The sequence below is a fragment of the Bufo bufo genome, chromosome 4 (genome assembly GCF_905171765.1).
Source record: "Bufo bufo chromosome 4, aBufBuf1.1, whole genome shotgun sequence".
Classification (NCBI taxonomy): Eukaryota; Metazoa; Chordata; class Amphibia; order Anura; family Bufonidae; genus Bufo; species Bufo bufo.
The window spans coordinates 302,478,791-302,497,499 of NC_053392.1; the positions used below are offsets into that span (position 1 = coordinate 302,478,791).

Here is an 18,709-nt window from a genome sequence, read left to right on the forward strand (position 1 = left end):
GATTTGCACGGTAGCCTCAATGTATTTTATCTGTGCTGAAACCTATATAGGGGACAGTTGGCAGACTTGGAGGTGGCATCTTTTATTGGGGGACAGTGGGCAGACTTGGATTGGGCATCGGACACTTAAAGCAGGCCTCCGATGCATCATGTATTCAAAGCAGGGCAGCAGATTTGCACGGTAGCCTCAATGTATTTTATCTGTGCTAAAACCTATATAGGGGACAGTTGGCAGACTTGGAGGTGGCATCTTTTATTGGGGGACAGTGGGCAGACTTGGATTGGGCATCGGACACTTAAAGGGGGCCTCCGATGCATCATGTAAACCTATATAGGGGACAGTTGGCAGACTTGGAGGTGGCATCTTTTATTGGGGGACAGTGGGCAGACTTGGATGGGGGCATCGGACACTTAAAGCAGGCCTCTGATGCATCATGTATTCAAAGCAGGGCAGCAGATTTGCACGGTAGCCTCAGTGTATTTTATCTGTGCTAAAACCTACATAGGGGACAGTTGGCAGACTTGGATGGGGGCATCGGTCACACTTAAAAGAGGCATCGTATCTTCACAGGGGATGTATTCTCATATTAACAGCGGTTGTCAATGTGACAGAGAAGCTGCACCTTCTATTTACCCAGCATTACCAGATCAGCACATAAAGGAGCATGGATTTGCTTGACTTTTAATTTTGGCGGGAAAATACACCTGTGCATTTTGCACTATGTTTAAATCACCTCATAACTGCAGTTATAGCTGTAGAAAAGCCGATTGGCTGGCAGCTTATGGCCTAATGTAATAACATGAACCTTCATTGGTCAAAGGGTCATGTGAAGACTGCTGATTGGCTGTGCAGGAAAGTATATAAGAGGGTGACTATCATTCATCCCTTTGTGGGTGTTGGATTTTTGTTATGACCACAGGTTCATACTGTGTTTCAGAGAGTCTCCAGCCTGCTAATTGAATTTGAAAGGTTTTTCTAATATCTCAATTATATTCTGCGAGTTTTCCTTATTGCAGCAAGAGTGAAGTTCAAGCAGGACACAAAGTAAGTCTATTTTTCTTCAAAAAATGTACTTTTCAGACCACTCATTTATGTATACTGTTTTTGGCAGTCTATATAGCAAATGTTTACTTATTTTTAAGCTTGTGTTACTGCTTGTACAGCACCATATGTGCCACTTTTCATTCAAATGTGCCAGCATGCTGTCTTGCAAGATTTGCAAGCTTGTCCAGTCAATCAGTGTTGCTGCGTGTATAGCAAACATGTTCCAATTAGGGCTGCACGATATGGGAATTTTGTGCGATTGCGGCCCTTTTAACCACCTCAGCCCCTATAGCTTAAACCCCCTTAATGACCAGGCCACTTTTTACACTTCTGACCTACACTACTTTCACCGTTTATTGCTCAGTCATGCAACTTACCACCCAAATGAATTTTACCTCCTTTTCTTCTCACAAATACAGCTTTCATTTTGCGGTATTTCATTGCTGCTGACATTCTTACTTTTTTTGTTATTAATCAAAATTTAACGATTTCTTTGCAAAAAAAATGACATTTTTCACTTTCAGTTGTAAAATTTTGAAAAAAAACCGACATCCATATATAAATTTTTCTCTAAATGTATTGTTCTACATGTCTTTGATAAAAAAAAATGTTTGGGTAAAAAAAAAAATGTAGTGGCAATTCTGGAGGAGTTGCTCAACCCCTAACACTGTAGCGTGTTTTACATTGGGGGAGCAGCCCCACCGCATGTGGACCGCAGCAAACTACTATCCCCAGCAAAAAATGCATACGGTGGAGGATGTCGGCGCGATGTGGCTTACAGTCTGGCTTTGTTCACATTGCACTAATTGTCCTGCTAGGCGTTTGCGTGGAAGCCTGGCTGTGAACTGGATTACATCACCTTCAGACCGTGTTCACACCATAGTTAGAGCAGTGGTAGGACCCTCTGCCATGCTGAGTGACCGTGACGTGGTGCATGAAGGGCTCCGATATTTTCCTGACAGGAATATATTGGCGAAAGTCTCAGCTTTTAATATCTGCATTTATGACTAGCCAGTATAGTCAGTGGTATATCCGTTTGGTGCATTTTTTTTCTGTGATTTATAAAAAAAAAATGGTTTGGCTAAAAGTTATGTGGGGTATCTGTGGAGGACGCTGTTATGTGGGGTGTCTGTGGAGGACGCTGTTATGTGGGGTGTCTGTGGAGGACGCTGTTATGTGGGGTGTCTGTGGAGGACGCTGTTATGTGGGGGGTCTGTGGAGGACGCTGTTATGGGGTGGATCCGTGGAGGATGCTGTTATAGGGGATGTGTTCTGACACATAGGGCCATGAGGGGGGCCAGCATAAGACATATAGCATCTTATGCTGGTCCCCCTCATGGCCCTATGTGTCCCCTCATGTGTCCTAAACTGCGCACATAACTGGCTTTGTGTAAAGTATTTTACTAGTGTGTGAAACAATCTCTCTCCTATTGATAACATGGCCGCCTCTGTACTCACTGTCACTATGAATGCACTGAAGCGAGCGGCAGCGAGCAGGAGCGTTACTAAGTGATGTCAGTCATGCGCCGGCCGGCCCGTTCGCTGCAGTGCATTGCATTCATAGTGACAGTGAGTACAGAGGTTGGCCATGTTATCAAAAGGAGAGAGATTGTTTCACACACCTGTGAAAAAAAAAAAAACCTTTTTGATCCATATACAAATGACCTGATATGAGTCCTGTATCCGGAGAGGAGTCAAGCGTAAAGGAGCCTAGCACCGCCCCGCGTCCTCCGAATCTCCTCCTTGCTGGCTGACGTCACAGAGCTGTAGCGCCGAAATCTCGCGATGCGCGAGCTAGCGCATGCGTAGTTCGTTCCCTGTGCTGATGCCAGTACAGGGAATGAACATGATGCCGACACTGCGCATGCGCATTGCGAGATGCAGCAGGGATCCGGTTGTCAGTAACAGCCGCAGATTGGTGGACCTCACACGCGGGGGGAAGGAACGACTACAGGACGATAACGCTCGTCCTTTAGCGCTAAAGTTTGTTTATCCTCCTAAACAAAGGATTGTATTGTACAATGTGTTAAAGGTTTCTTGTTTGCGTACCGGTGTGGTGTGTGTGTGTGTGTGTGTGTGTGTGTGTGTGTTTATATATATATAGTAGAGACTCCTTCACTGCCGAATAATAATATTATGTAGTACATAAAAACATCTGTGACATGTGCCGTGTTTCTTTATTCTTTATTCACAGGCTTGGTATCTTATTCAGTAATTTGCCATAGCAGTGTCCTGTTTGTTTAGATTCTGTGTTGGTGAGTATTCCCAATACAGTTAAGTAAATTTTTCAATCAACTAATAATATTGAATCGTTATAGGCTCCAAATGTAATTTGCTCAGAATTCCTTGATCCTTGTCTGGGGATTTCATACGTCTAAACCGTGAGTTATTACAATACATTATTTTTTACATTGTTAGATTTTAAAATATTTTCTTTTTTTTCTAATAAAGGATTTGTTGTTGATTCATCTGTCTAAAAGTTTTTGATTTCATCATGAGCAGTGAGTATAAACCTATCTTACAACATTCACTCCAGGTTAAAGTATAGTTTGGTCAATTTCCTTGTTATAAGACAGTTTTAGTATAGTGAAAAGGATAGTTATTTAGTACTTGGGGCTCTTTCACACTTGCGTTCTTTTATTCCGGCATAGAGTTCCGTTGTTCGGGGCTCTATGCCAGAAGAATCCTGATCAGTTTTATCCCAATGCATTCTGAATGGAGAGAAATCCGTTCAGGATGCATCAGGATGTCTTCAGTTCAGGACCGGAATGTTTTTTGGCCGGAGAAAATACCGCAGCATGCTGCGCTTTTTGCTCCGGCCAAAAATCATGAACACTTGCCGCAAGGCCTGATCCGGAATTAATGCCCATTGAAAGGCATTAATCCGGATCCGGCCTTAAGCTAAACGTCGTTTCGGCGCATTGCCGGATCCGACGTTTAGCTTTTTCTGAATGGTTACCAAGACGCTAAAGTCCTGGCAGCCATGGTAAAGTGTAGTGGAGCGGGGGAGCAGTATACTTACCATCCGTGCGGCTCCCCGGGCGCTCCAGAGTGACGTCAGGGCGCCCCACGCTCATGAATGACGTGATCGCATGTACACGTCATCCATGCGCATGGGGCGCTCTGACGTCATTCTGGAGCGCCCCGGGAGCCGCACGGACTGAAACTATACTGCTCCCCACTACTACTATGGCAACCAGGACTTTAATAGCGTCCTGGGTGCCATAGTAACACTGAACGCATTTTGAAGACGGCTCCGTCTTCAAATGCTTTCAGTTCACTTGCGTTTTTCAGGATCCGGCGTGTAATTCCGGCAAATAGAGTACACGCCGGATCCGGACAACGCAAGTGTGAAAGAGCCCTTACCGATGTAAAAAGGTGATGGATTGCAGGAAGAGTTATTATGTTTTTTTGGTCTTCTGACCAAAGGACAATGAGCATTGTGTTTTCTTTTTAAAGATATGGAGAAAATCTACAAGGAAGTCTTCAATTTCATCAGCTTTGGAGAGTACCCGTCTGAGTCTAAGAAGATACAGAGGCAGGCACTACGACGTACCGCATCAAAATTTGCCTTAAAGGGTTAGTATTACAAAGACACTCCTTCTGATTATCTGTGCACATACAATTTTTCACTAAATAAAGCTCTAATATTTAAATTTTTCTTGTAAGATGGAGAGTTGTTCTTAGAAAACCGAAGATTTGTGAAAAACGAGGAAGAGGCCTGTAGAATCTTCGTGGAATTTCACGCGTCGCCCATTGGAGGACATTCCGGGATCAACCGAACACGATCGGCCATCGGATCGCGATTCTTCTGGCATGGAATGCATGTTGATATTACTAGATGGGTAAGAAACCATTCTAATCCGTATTTGGTATTAGGAGGAAAGGTGTACACCAATAACATGCCATTTTCATTAGATCCAGGAATGCCCTCAATGCCAGAAGTCTGGAAAACCAATCGCTGCTCCACAGCCGTTACAGTGTATAAAGGTAAATATCTTGTCTAAAATTAAATATACCCTTGGTGTTACAAAATGTAAGTCCAAAAATTATAAATAACATATTCTATTCCCAATAGGTATCTGCTGTCTGGGAGCTTGTCGGGATCGACCTAACTGGTCCTCTTCCTAAGACGGTTGATGGCTTCCAATACATCTTGACGGCTACGGATTATTTCTCCAAATGGGTGGAGGCATTCCCATTGAGAACAAAGACTGCTGCGGAGGTCGGACGCCATATCTGCTCCATGGTATATCGACATGGTTGTCCCAAGAGAATCCTTTCGGACCAGGGTAGAGAGTTTGTGAACCAAGTATGTGTATTTCCCCTGTGCTCTTGTATGTTAAATCGGTTAGTTAACATGTAAGCTGTTTGCTATGATAATGGCACTGTAAAAAATTTTTTTTTATTTTTTGTTAAAGCTGAACAGCCAACTGTGTTCCATTTTGGGTATCGAAAGAAGTGTGACAGCGGCGTACCACCCACAGACGAACGGATTGGATGAAAAGACCAATCATAATATCAAAAGGCAAGTGTTCAAAATAAGTAGTATGCTCTCGGTCAATCACATATTAAGAACATAATTGCTCTTAAAATATAAAAAATAAATTTAATAGATCCATTCTGGCACATTTGAAATAGTTCATTTTATTATTTCCTTTTCCTAAACCTAGGCCATCTCTTACTGTTTTAATGCCCCAACTCCTTCAAAATTAATTTTGAACTATTTAAAAGTTAGAAAGAATCACTTATTTTTTTTCAAAGAAGCATTGTATTTTCACTATAAGAATTTATTTTATTTTTTTTAAATCACCGTCCAACACAATTTCATATGTCCTATTGTACCAGATGCTTGGCAAATTATTGTATAGTAATCTGATATTATCTGGCAATCGTTCGTTAATTACAATATCAAAGGTAATGTTTTTTGTTATGCCATTCTTTTTAGAGCCCTGACGAAGCTGGTAAATGAGAAGCAGAACAACTGGGACGTGTTTTTGGACGCTACCTTATTCTCCATCAGATCGAAGGTCCAAACCACCACCAAGTACTCGCCATTTCGTTTGATGTACGGGAGAGAGGCTGTATTCCCCTCCGAGGTTCCAGTTGAACTTCCGGTGAATTTTTTTTTTTTTTTTTTTTTTTTTTTATGGTGAATTTGTAAAGTAACTTTAATATTATATACATATGGACAAAGTTTTATATAGACAATGTAATTTAAAATAAATTTTTGCCTTTTATTTTGTATATTCTACACAGCTTTCGAGCATCATTCTTCCGGATGAGAAAACGTACACTGCCTTCGTTGAGGAAAAGACATCATCGATGGAGAAGATCAAGGAAAGCACCAAGGAACACATTGATAAAGCCCAGGAAATACAGAAGACGAAGCATGCCAAGAAAGTGCTGAAGAAATACAAAGATGTGGTGTATAGTATCGGCAATGAGGTCCTCCTATATAATATGAGAAAGAGTGGTAGGAAAGGTGGACAGATGGAGCCTGATTTCTCTGGTCCTTATGTTATCAAGGAGCTGTGCGGCAAGGTGGTGAAACTTGCGAATTCCAATGGCGTTACGTTAAAGAAGAAGATCAACGTTGACCACATAAAGCCATTCAGAAGAAGTGAGAGGATCACAGTCAAGAAGTCGGAAAAAGATGTGACCATGGCTCAGGAAGACAGCACCCACCTGTCCCCAGGACCACAACGGACCTCTGTCATCAACTGGATAGGAACAGACAAGGAAAGCACTTTACAGGTATGTCAACATTGAGTTGAAATTGGTACAGACAAATAAGTTCATAGTTACATATGTATCTATAATACATCTGATTTTCATAGATATTTTATGTGTACAATTGAAAAGGGGATTAAGAATAAAGGTACTTTACACATTATGTATTAATGTCATAAGTGTAGGCGAAATCTTACTTAACCAATACAGGAGTGAAGGTAACCAGTGAGTGGAACAGGGAACAAGGGATACAACAGGTCACGTATTCACGAGATCAGAGACACAATAATAATCGGCCGGAACATGTCATTTAAAGTAACGAGTTGGGAGTGTCTGACATGTACTGGTACCATCCACAGTAAATTACGTGGCAATTGTAATATTCTACTATGTGCAATTGAAATTATAATATGTTAACAGTAAGCAATGAATATTGATTTTGACATTTATTTTAAAGCCCTCAGTATCAATCAATGTGGAACCCAGCATAGAAGAACGAGGTAGCATATACTGGTTGTAAAAAAGTTTGTTTGACCACGTTGGTCTTCTGTTTGGCCGTGCCCTGTTGGTTTGGCCTTTAACTCTTTAGCTATTTCTGCCCTTTAATATTTAGGCTTTCAGTATTTGCCACCGTTTGGCATTACATTAAATAAAATCAGTATGAATTTGAACAATACATGTTCTGTTTTTTTTATTTGACCCAATACTGGTTGAGTTTTTCACCCTTTGCATAACAGCAGCACTACAAAAGTTTTTATTTACAGTGATTAAGTAAAATTCATGGTAGGTGGTTAATATTTGTAGGACTGAACTCAAAATTTTAGATTTCTTAACCTTAAGTAAATTTTAGGATTGGGCAGACTCAACCAGTATTAGGTATTGGTCCCAGATTGCTATTACCGACCAGGAGTTTCAAATTATTTTTTTTTTTCTATTTTAGTTCATATGCTGTGGAAAGCTGAAGACGACGGCTCTGTGCAAGCAGTTGTTGGACCATACAAGCTGTATAGTTCATCCTTTTGTACACTACATGGCAATAACTGGCTGGTGGACGAGGTAAAAAAAATACATAATATTGACAAGTATGATTAACTGATGTGTATATGTGTAATCGATTTTATATTGTATGATGCAGGTTATTGACGCCTATATCCATCATCTGATAGCGAAGCATGAGGCAAGTGTTACGTACATTACTTCATTTTTTATGTCCTTTGCTTTAGTTAGATTACTTGCTAACTTTTATTGCATTTCAATAGGAACCTGTGCGCCAGTTTGATGCTGTTTTGTCCTCGGTGTTGTTTTACGGAAAAATAGAAACACTTGGAAAGGTTGGTTACTGTTTAAATTTGTATTTATAATATATAATTCTATAATAAAAATCCTTTTTTTTAAAATTAAGTTTATGATTTATACATACATTTGATAAGGCAATGTTTCCTAACCTTCTTTCAGGTCAAGTTTCCAGATGAAGATATATGGATATGCCCTATTAATGTTGGAGCCCACTGGATTTTGATGGTATATATTGGTCAAATCATTGTTTATGTTCTACTTATTTAATCATGTATTAAAGTTTAATGTAATTACGGTGTATATTTCAATATGTAGAAGTACAATCTCAATGCTACCATGTATAAATTTTATTTATACTCTATTACAGCTACAAGTAGGTATAACTTTCATTGTCTTAAATAAAGCCATTATCCACATTGTTCTTAGTCTATAAAATATCATTGAACGAATTTCGTTAAATGTTTTCCATGGATGCCCTAATAATGTGTATTTGGGTTGTTATTGAATTCAGTGCTTTAATTTTTTTTTTTTTTATTTAAATAGATATGTTTGTAATATCTTCACTCTACTTAGCTCTTATTATTTTTATTAGGTGGTGATCATGTCCGAGAAAGTGCTTGTGGTGATGGATCCCCAGGGTAACGAAACCTGCTATCTTGACAAAATTCAGAAGAACTGGAAGTACGGTTGTTTCCATTAAGACTTAACGCTGTCCAAGAGACTAGGCAAAACATGTATGTTGTAGTATACATTTAAAGCCATTATCAAAAAAAATGTTTTATGCTTGATTGACAGTCTATTCTTGAGCAAGTACAAGCCAGAAGAACAAGCCGCAGAGTGGAAGACCTGGATCCAGTATCACAACAACCAGCAAGATTCGAGTAGCTGTGGCGTTTTAGTTCTGCTGGTAAATTTATTTATAACCAACTTAAATTCTATGCAAAGAATCATGTCACTGTCGTTCAAAATCAGAAATGTTTTTAAAAAATTTTATTTTTATTTTTTTGAAGTTCGCCAAGGAATTCCTACAAACAAGGACCATCTGGGAAGTCAAGACCACGGAGGAACATATAAGGGATGCAAGAATGGAAATAGCATGTGCCCTACTACAGTACAAAGGTCCGGTATATCTAACTATCTCCAAATGGTTAATCTAGATAATTACATTCATACAAAATGTGCACATATAATAACATCCAACTGTAAATTTATTCTTAAAATAATCCACAAGACATACAGACATAATAACATCTAGGTATGACCCTTTACTTGTTCTCATAAATATATATAGCAATAAACTCCTTCCCTTGAAATATCTGATCAATCTAATAATTACAGTTAATTGAGGTTTGTCATTTTCTCATTTGGAAAAATTTTCTCTCTAACATTATCTTTTAGCATGCTGATTGCACAACTGCTGTGTCCTGCGACGGAGGAGGAAGACTAATGAAGAGCTCCAGATCATTTTCTAAAAACAAATCGGTAGAGTTTAGACTACCTTACGTGCACTTTCAGTCTTCAACAGGTAACTATTCAAGCTAACAATCTTACCTTTTTCTTTGTTGGATCGACTGAGGCTAACGCTGTGTCCTGCGACTGAGGAGGAAGACTAAGGAAGAGCTCCATGTAAGATACTTGTCTAAGAACAAAGCGGTAGAGTTTAGACTACCTTACGTGCACTTTCAGTCTTCAACGGGTAACTATTCAAGCTAACAATCTTACCTTTTTCTTTGTTGGATCGACTGAGGCTAACGCTGTGTCCTGCGACGGAGGAGGAGGAAGACTAAGGAAGAGCTCCATGTAAGATACTTGTCTAAGAACAAAACGGTAGAGTTTAGACTACCTTACGTGCACTTTCAGTCTTCAACAGGTAACTATTCAAGCTAACAATCTTACCTTTTTCTTTGTTGGATCGACTGAGGCTAACGCTGTGTCCTGCGACTGAGGAGGAAGACTAAGGAAGAGCTCCATGTAAGATACTTGTCTAAGAACAAAGCGGTAGAGTTTAGACTACCTTACGTGCACTTTCAGTCTTCAACGGGTAACTATTCAAGCTAACAATCTTACCTTTTTCTTTGTTGGATCGACTGAGGCTAACGCTGTGTCCTGCGACTGAGGAGGAAGACTAAGGAAGAGCTCCATGTAAGATACTTGTCTAAGAACAAAACGGTAGAGTTTAGACTACCTTACGTGCACTTTCAGTCTTCAACGGGTAACTATTCAAGCTAACAATCTTACCTTTTTCTTTGTTGGATCGACTGAGGCTAACGCTGTGTCCTGCGACGGAGGAGGAAGACTAAGGAAGAGCTCCATGTAAGATACTTTCACTTGGATTCCCATTTAGCAAACAAAAATTTAATTTTTTTTTAAATTTTGTGATACTATAGTAATTGTCAATGTCTCTCTAATATTGTTGTAGGTTTGTAAACTAACCTCAAATTTTTTACATTTTTGCTCAACAGAGACAACCAGTGTCCTCCAGGTGACTACTTTGAAGAAGGGATACATCTTAAATGGTCATATATAAAAAGATTAATACTATACCCTAGTTATCACAATATACTAATCTAATAATAAGTATGTAGCCTAGCACATGTCATACACTGTAGTATGTAGCCCAGCACATGTCATACACTCAGGGCCATCTTTAATATTGATTGGACCCTGGGCAAGAATTTACTTGGGCCCCCTGGATCCCGCCTTTCCACACCCTAGCATGCAATCATGCCCTCCACGTTGTGCAACACTGCACTAGGAAGCACCTATAGTGACCATCTGATGAGTGGCCACTAGAGGTGTTCCATGACCGGGCTGAAAGAAGCGTATTTTAAACATCCGCTTGTAGGATGATGCCACACAGACTGTTGTTGGATGCAAACGGGAAATGTTTGACACCTGTTGTACAATTGTGAACACAGTCCATCGAATTTGAGAATCTGCTTTTTAGAACAGTTGGAAAACAGGACTCCCCATTGTGTTGAACGGTTGCCGAGTAACCTTTTCCTTGTTTTTGTTTCTATATGAGTTATAGTTAAAAACTGTAAAAAAATAATTTGGTACTATTATTTTTTTTATATAATTTAATCTACTAATCTAATTTTTAAACAAATATGGACATATCAAATTGTGCCAGCCAAGCTGTCATTATTTGGTGTCATCTGAATACAACAGAACTGTTAATATCTTAACGTATTAACAGTATACAAATCACCTGATTGCTAACAGTATTTTAAAGGAAAAGAATAAATGAAACAAATTTTTTTTAACCCCCCCCCCCCCCAGAGCACAACAACACATGGTGAAAGGGTGTATTTTTAGCTAATACTTATGACATTGTGATGTATTGTACGTGTCCTGTTGAAAACAATATTATTTATGATTTAAATATTAATCAATACAATATCTATTAATAAAATACAGTTGTGGAATAAGATGACTCCTGTTTTTATTTAAGTAATCTTCAAAGTTGCGGTCAGCCAAGCAGGCACAGGCAGTAGCCTGTGAATGTGAACCACCCCCTCCCCCCCTTTGCGATCCCACTATGTCCAAATTAGTAGCGATTGTGTCAATCGGGTGATGCTGGCCGTAGTGACCCTGAGAATATAAGCTGGTCACCACTCCTTGTGCTGTTCTGCTTTTGGCCACTGCTCCCTCTTTGTCTTTTGCTACGCTGTAAGCGGTGTGTAGGAGATACAGTCACGGTGTAAGCAGTGTGTAGGAGATACAGTCGTTTAATTCTCCATCGTCACAGTATTTAGTTACCTCATCAGTATTACAGTCACTCACATTGGTTGAATTGGCACATGGACACACATGTGAGCAGTAACGCCACGTCAAGGCTCCAACCCTTGTTACTGACCAGTCACACACACCATGCTTTTCATTCATACACATTTGGTATTCCAGATGTTTTGGACTACACCTCTCATTATGATTTGCCAGCATGATGGGAGATGTAATTCACAGCATGTGGACGGCCTATGGTTGCCGACCTCTGACCTCGCGGTGATCACCGTACACAATGCTGAAGTAGCGGTGCAAACAGGAGCAGCTTGTCACCTGTCAGATGCCCCTTCACTGCTCCAGCCGGGGGCGCGGGCCTCAAACATGGGCTTCTTCAATCCACTTCAGGTACTTCGTGTTCCATAGGAGAACATGCTGGTCAGAGTTGGGACACACAAAAAAAAACAGGTTAGAGTAAATGGCAGAACAGACGCAGTGCAGCAGACGGTCCACATATACAGCAGACAGACACACGGATTGTGGGAGACACAGAGACGGAGATGACAGAATCCAGTGAGCGACGGATTTGGTGGCAGATGTGTCCCTCTGGCTGGGGGGCAGCTTCTCATCCTTCTCCAATGAGTGACGAGATGGCTGCAGTTTCGTAGCAAAAAGCATGCCATGGCAGAGGAGATCTAGGAAAAAAATATTTTTTGGTGAAACTAGGGTTGTACACATCTTACACACAGGCCACACGTGCTGCACAGCTCCCCCAAATATAATACACTGCCCCCAAACATCTAACGCACAGGCGACCCCAATATACTTCACAGACCACCCCAATATATAGCACAGACAACCCCCAATATACTGCGTAGACCCCCAGAAAATATACTGTGCAGACACCCCCCCCATATACTGCGCAGACACCCCCCAATATATTGCTACCGTGCAAATCTGCTGCCCTGCTTTGAATATATGAAGAATTGGAGGCCTGCTTTAAGTGTCCGATGCCCAATCCAAGTCTGCACACTGTCCCCCAATAAAAGATGCCACCTCCAAGTCTGCCAACTGTCCCCTATATAGGTTTTAGCACAGATAAAATACATTGAGGCTACCGTGCAAATCTGCTGCCCTGCTTTGAATACATGATGCATCGGAGGCCTGCTTTAAGTGTCCGATGCCCAATCCAAGTCTGCCCACTGTCCTCCAATAAAAGATGCCACCTCCAAGTCTGCCAACTGTCCCCTATATAGGTTTCAGCACAGATAAAATACATTGAGGCTACCGTGCAAATCTGCTGCCCTGCTTTGAATATATGAAGAATTGGAGGCCTGCTTTAAGTGTCCGATGCCCAATCCAAGTCTGCACACTGTCCCCCAATAAAAGATGCCACCTCCAAGTCTGCCAACTGTCCCCTATATAGGTTTTAGCACAGATAAAATACATTGAGGCTACCGTGCAAATCTGCTGCCCTGCTTTGAATATATGATGCATCGGAGGCCTGCTTTAAGTGTCAGATGCCCAATCCAAGTCTGCACACTGTCCCCCAATAAAAGATGCCACCTCCAAGTCTGCCAACTGTCCCCTATATAGGTTTTAGCACAGATAAAATACATTGAGGCTACCGTGCAAATCTGCTGCCCTGCTTTGAATATATGAAGAATTGGAGGCCTGCTTTAAGTGTCCGATGCCCAATCCAAGTCTGCACACTGTCCCCCAATAAAAGATGCCACCTCCAAGTCTGCCAACTGTCCCCTATATAGGTTTTAGCACAGATAAAATACATTGAGGCTACCGTGCAAATCTGCTGCCCTGCTTTGAATACATGATGCATCGGAGGCCTGCTTTAAGTGTCCGATGCCCAATCCAAGTCTGCACACTGTCCCCCAATAAAAGATGCCACCTCCAAGTCTGCCAACTGTCCCCTATATAGGTTTTAGCACAGATAAAATACATTGAGGCTACCGTGCAAATCTGCTGCCCTGCTTTGAATACATGATGCATCGGAGGCCTGCTTTAAGTGTCCGATGCCCAATCCAAGTCTGCACACTGTCCCCCAATAAAAGATGCCACCTCCAAGTCTGCCAACTGTCCCCTATATAGGATTACATGATGCATCGGAGGCCCCCTTTAAGTGTCCGATGCCCAATCCAAGTCTGCCCACTGTCCACCAATAAAAGATGCCACCTCCGAATCTGCCAACTGTCCCCTATATAGGTTTTAGCACAGATAAAATACATTGAGGCTACCGTGCAAATCTGCTGCCCTGCTTTGAATATATGAAGAATCGGAGGCCTGCTTTAAGTGTCCGATGGCCAATCCAAGTCTGCCCACTGTCCTCCAATAAAAGATGCCACCTCCAAGTCTGCCAACTGTCCCCTATATAGGTTTCAGCACAGATAAAATACATTGAGGCTACCGTGCAAATCTGCTGCCCTGCTTTGAATATATGAAGAATCGGAGGCCTGCTTTAAGTGTCCGATGCCCAATCCAAGTCTGCCCACTGTCCTCCAATAAAAGATGCCACCTCCAAGTCTGCCAACTGTCCCCTATATAGGATTACATGATGCATCGGAGGCCCCCTTTAAGTGTCCGATGCCCAATCCAAGTCTGCCCACTGTCCTCCAATAAAAGATGCCACCTCCAAGTCTGCCAACTGTCCCCTATATAGGTTTCAGCACAGATAAAATACATTGAGGCTACCGTGCAAATCTGCTGCCCTGCTTTGAATATATGAAGAATTGGAGGCCTGCTTTAAGTGTCCGATGCCCAATCGAAGTCTGCACACTGTCCCCCAATAAAAGATGCCACCTCCAAGTCTGCCAACTGTCCCCTATATAGGTTTTAGCACAGATAAAATACATTGAGGCTACCGTGCAAATCTGCTGCCCTGCTTTGAATATATGATGCATCGGAGGCCTGCTTTAAGTGTCCGATGCCCAATCCAAGTCTGCCCACTGTCCCCCAATAAAAGATGCCACCTCCAAGTCTGCCAACTGTCCCCTATATAGGTTTCAGCACAGATAAAATACATTGAGGCTACCGTGCAAATCTGCTGCCCTGCTTTGAATATATGAAGAATCGGAGGCCTGCTTTAAGTGTCCGATGCCCAATCCAAGTCTGCACACTGTCCCCCAATAAAAGATGCCACCTCCAAGTCTGCCAACTGTCCCCTATATAGGTTTCAGCACAGATAAAATACATTGAGGCTACCGTGCAAATCTGCTGCCCTGCTTTGAATATATGAAGAATCGGAGGCCTGCTTTAAGTGTCCGATGCCCAGTCCAAGTCTGCCCACTGTCCTCCAATAAAAGATGCCACCTCCAAGTCTGCCAACTGTCCCCTATATAGGATTACATGATGCATCGGAGGCCCCCTTTAAGTGTCCGATGCCCAATCCAAGTCTGCCCACTGTCCACCAATAAAAGATGCCACCTCCGAATCTGCCAACTGTCCCCTATATAGGTTTACATGATGCATCGGAGGCCCCCTTTAAGTGTCCGATGCCCAATCGAAGTCTGCACACTGTCCCCCAATAAAAGATGCCACCTCCAAGTCTGCCAACTGTCCCCTATATAGGTTTTAGCACAGATAAAATACATTGAGGCTACCGTGCAAATCTGCTGCCCTGCTTTGAATATATGATGCATCGGAGGCCTGCTTTAAGTGTCCGATGCCCAATCCAAGTCTGCCCACTGTCCCCCAATAAAAGATGCCACCTCCAAGTCTGCCAACTGTCCCCTATATAGGTTTCAGCACAGATAAAATACATTGAGGCTACCGTGCAAATCTGCTGCCCTGCTTTGAATATATGAAGAATCGGAGGCCTGCTTTAAGTGTCCGATGCCCAATCCAAGTCTGCACACTGTCCCCCAATAAAAGATGCCACCTCCAAGTCTGCCAACTGTCCCCTATATAGGTTTCAGCACAGATAAAATACATTGAGGCTACCGTGCAAATCTGCTGCCCTGCTTTGAATATATGAAGAATCGGAGGCCTGCTTTAAGTGTCCGATGCCCAGTCCAAGTCTGCCCACTGTCCTCCAATAAAAGATGCCACCTCCAAGTCTGCCAACTGTCCCCTATATAGGATTACATGATGCATCGGAGGCCCCCTTTAAGTGTCCGATGCCCAATCCAAGTCTGCCCACTGTCCACCAATAAAAGATGCCACCTCCGAATCTGCCAACTGTCCCCTATATAGGTTTACATGATGCATCGGAGGCCCCCTTTAAGTGTCCGATGCCCAATCCAAGTCTGCCCACTGTCCCCCAATAAAAGATGCCCCCTCCGAGTCTGCCAACTGTGCCCTATATAGGTTTAAGCACAAATAACATACACTGTGCTTACCATGCGAATCTGCTGCCCCTGCGCGTTCACACAGCCCTGCGCTGTGCAAATCTGCTGCCCGCGCGTTCACCGAAAGCAGCTGTTAAGATCAGCTGCCCTGAGACAAGCCCTCCATATAGCCAATAAGATTACAGGATTTAGAACACACCTACCTAAGAAGCCGCACGTACAGACAGGAAGTGACGCGGGCAGCAGATTTGTATGGGCAGCAGATTTGCACAGAACACCGGATCAAAATACCAGAATGCCGGATCTGTCCTTCCTATCCAATAGAGCGCCTTGATTAGGTGGTACATATGGGTGTGCTTTCTCCTCCTCCCATTGGTTGCTTGATGCACATGGAGGTGACTAGGAGCAGCACACCATATGTGTGGCATCTGCGCTCCTGAACATTGAAGCCCAATGGCTTAGGTAGGATTAGCGTAGGACCCGCCTGACCTGAGACCACCTTGGCGCTTGTTAGGTGGGCACAGATGTGATTTGATCAAAATATATTTTCTAAGTGTCTCAGATTTTATCATATCAGAGTGAGGACTTTGTCCATATATAATGCTTGCATCTACTTTACTAAGTGCATTATGATCTTATTTCTGTGGTTTTCTTCAATAATATGGCCAGGGACATCCGCACATTTATATATCATACCGTGCAGGATGTTTTTATCTTAGTTTTTTCTGTGATTTTTAAGTGTAAAAGTAGCCTTATCAGTAATGGAAGAGTTACTGCCGGATCAAGCAAAAACTCTAGTGTGAAAGTAGCCTGCTACTTTCACACTAGCGTTCGGAGCGGATCCGTCTGATGTTTCATCAGACGGATCCGCTCCGATAATGCAGGCGTTCGCATCCGTTCAGAACGGATGCGTCTGCATTAAAACTTAGAAAATTTTCTAAGTGTGAAAGTTGTCTGAGCGGATCCGTTCAGACTTTACATTGAAAGTCAATGGGGAACGGATCCGCTTGAAGATTGAGCCATATTGTGTCATCTTCAAGCGGATCCGTCCCCATTGACTTACATTGTAAGTCTGGACGGATCCGCTCGCCTCCGCACGGCCAGGCGGACACCCGAACGCTGCAAGCAGCGTTCAGGTGTCCGCTCACTGAGCGGAGCGGAGGCTGAATGCTGGCAGGCGGATGCATTCTGAGCGGATCCGCCTCCACTGAGAATGCATTGGGGCCAGACGGATGCGTTCGGGGCCGCTCGTGAGCCCCTTCAAACGGTGCGCACGAGCGGACACCCGAACGCTAGTGTGAAAGTAGCCTAAGGTGTATTATCTGAAACCAGATTATTTTTTTCGCTGCATATCGGTGGAAATTTAGGTAATTTTTTTTGTCGCACTGTTTCTGAGAATACTTGAACTTGTATTACATTATTTCATCATTCTGGAAAAGCAGACACATTCATAAAATAAGGCTGCAATGAACAAAGAAAATACCTACCGTTTAACATGTTTTTCAAGTTACACGTTCCATAAACAATCTCCTCTCTGTTTAATTAGCCTAAGGTTGCCCTGAGAAATATTATTTTTTTTTCAGCTGTTCCTTGTTGTTGTCTATTCTTTAAACTAAATGGTTTCAGAACTTTACCACTTGAAAGGGGTTGTCACACCACTATTAGTGTATATGTTTAGACCCCCTCTATTAGGGCTCATGCACACAAACGTATTTTCTTTACGTGTCCGTTCCGTTTTTTTTGTGGACGGTATGTGAAACCATTCATTTCAATGCGTTCACAAAAAAAACGGAAGGTACCTCGTGTGCATTCCGTTTCCTTATGTCCGAATTTCCGTTCCGCAAAAAAATAGAACATGTCCTATTATTGTCCACATTACGGAGAAGGATAGGACTGTTCTATTAGGGGCCAGCTGTTCCGTTCCGCAAAATACGGAATGCACACGGACGTCATCCGTATTTTTTGTGTGCATAGGCCTTAGCCAGAGTGGACAGCCACTGCTTCTGTAGTACATGGCCGGGCATTGAGGCTACTTTCACACTAGCGTTTTTTGCGGATCTGTCATGGATCTGCAAAAATGCTTCTGTTACAATAATACAACCGCCTGCATCCGTCATGAACGGATCCGGTTGTATTACGTCTTATATAGCAATGATGGATCAGTCATGAACACCAATGAAAGTCAATGGGGGACGGATCAGTTTTCTATTGTGTCAGGACGTTACATTGTGTGTCAGGACGTCTTGCTACTCACCACATCGGGGACAGAAAAACACTGCTTGCAGCGTTATTTTGTCCGCGATGGGGACGCAACCAAACGGAACAGAATGCATTTTCGTGCATTCTGTTTCGTTCAGTTCAGTTTTGTCCCCATTGACAATGAATGAGGACAAAACAGAAGCGTTTTCTTCCGCTATTGAGATCCTGTGATGGATCTCAATAGCGGAATTGAAAACACTAGTGTGAACGTAGCCTTATTTGAAGGGTCAACATGTAATGCTAAGTATATGGCCGGCCAGCCCAAAAAAACTAAAAGTGGCCCCATGTTGCAGGTGGGTCCAAATCGACAGAAGGCAAGGCCAACATAAGTAGGCAGGGCCAGCAATACTATA

At 42.4% G+C, this 18,709-nt stretch overlaps 1 long non-coding RNA gene across 1 annotated transcript; it reads right to left on the minus strand.

Annotated features, from left to right (window-relative positions):
* Window positions 1–10,316: 10,316 nt before the first annotated feature.
* On the minus strand, window positions 10,317–16,232 carry LOC120998171. The gene is made up of 3 exons (XR_005778308.1): window positions 16,149–16,232; window positions 12,133–12,491; window positions 10,317–10,369 (listed from the first exon to the last, which is right to left on the minus strand). It is a non-coding gene; the product is annotated as an uncharacterized LOC120998171 (long non-coding RNA).
* Window positions 16,233–18,709: the final 2,477 nt, after the last annotated feature.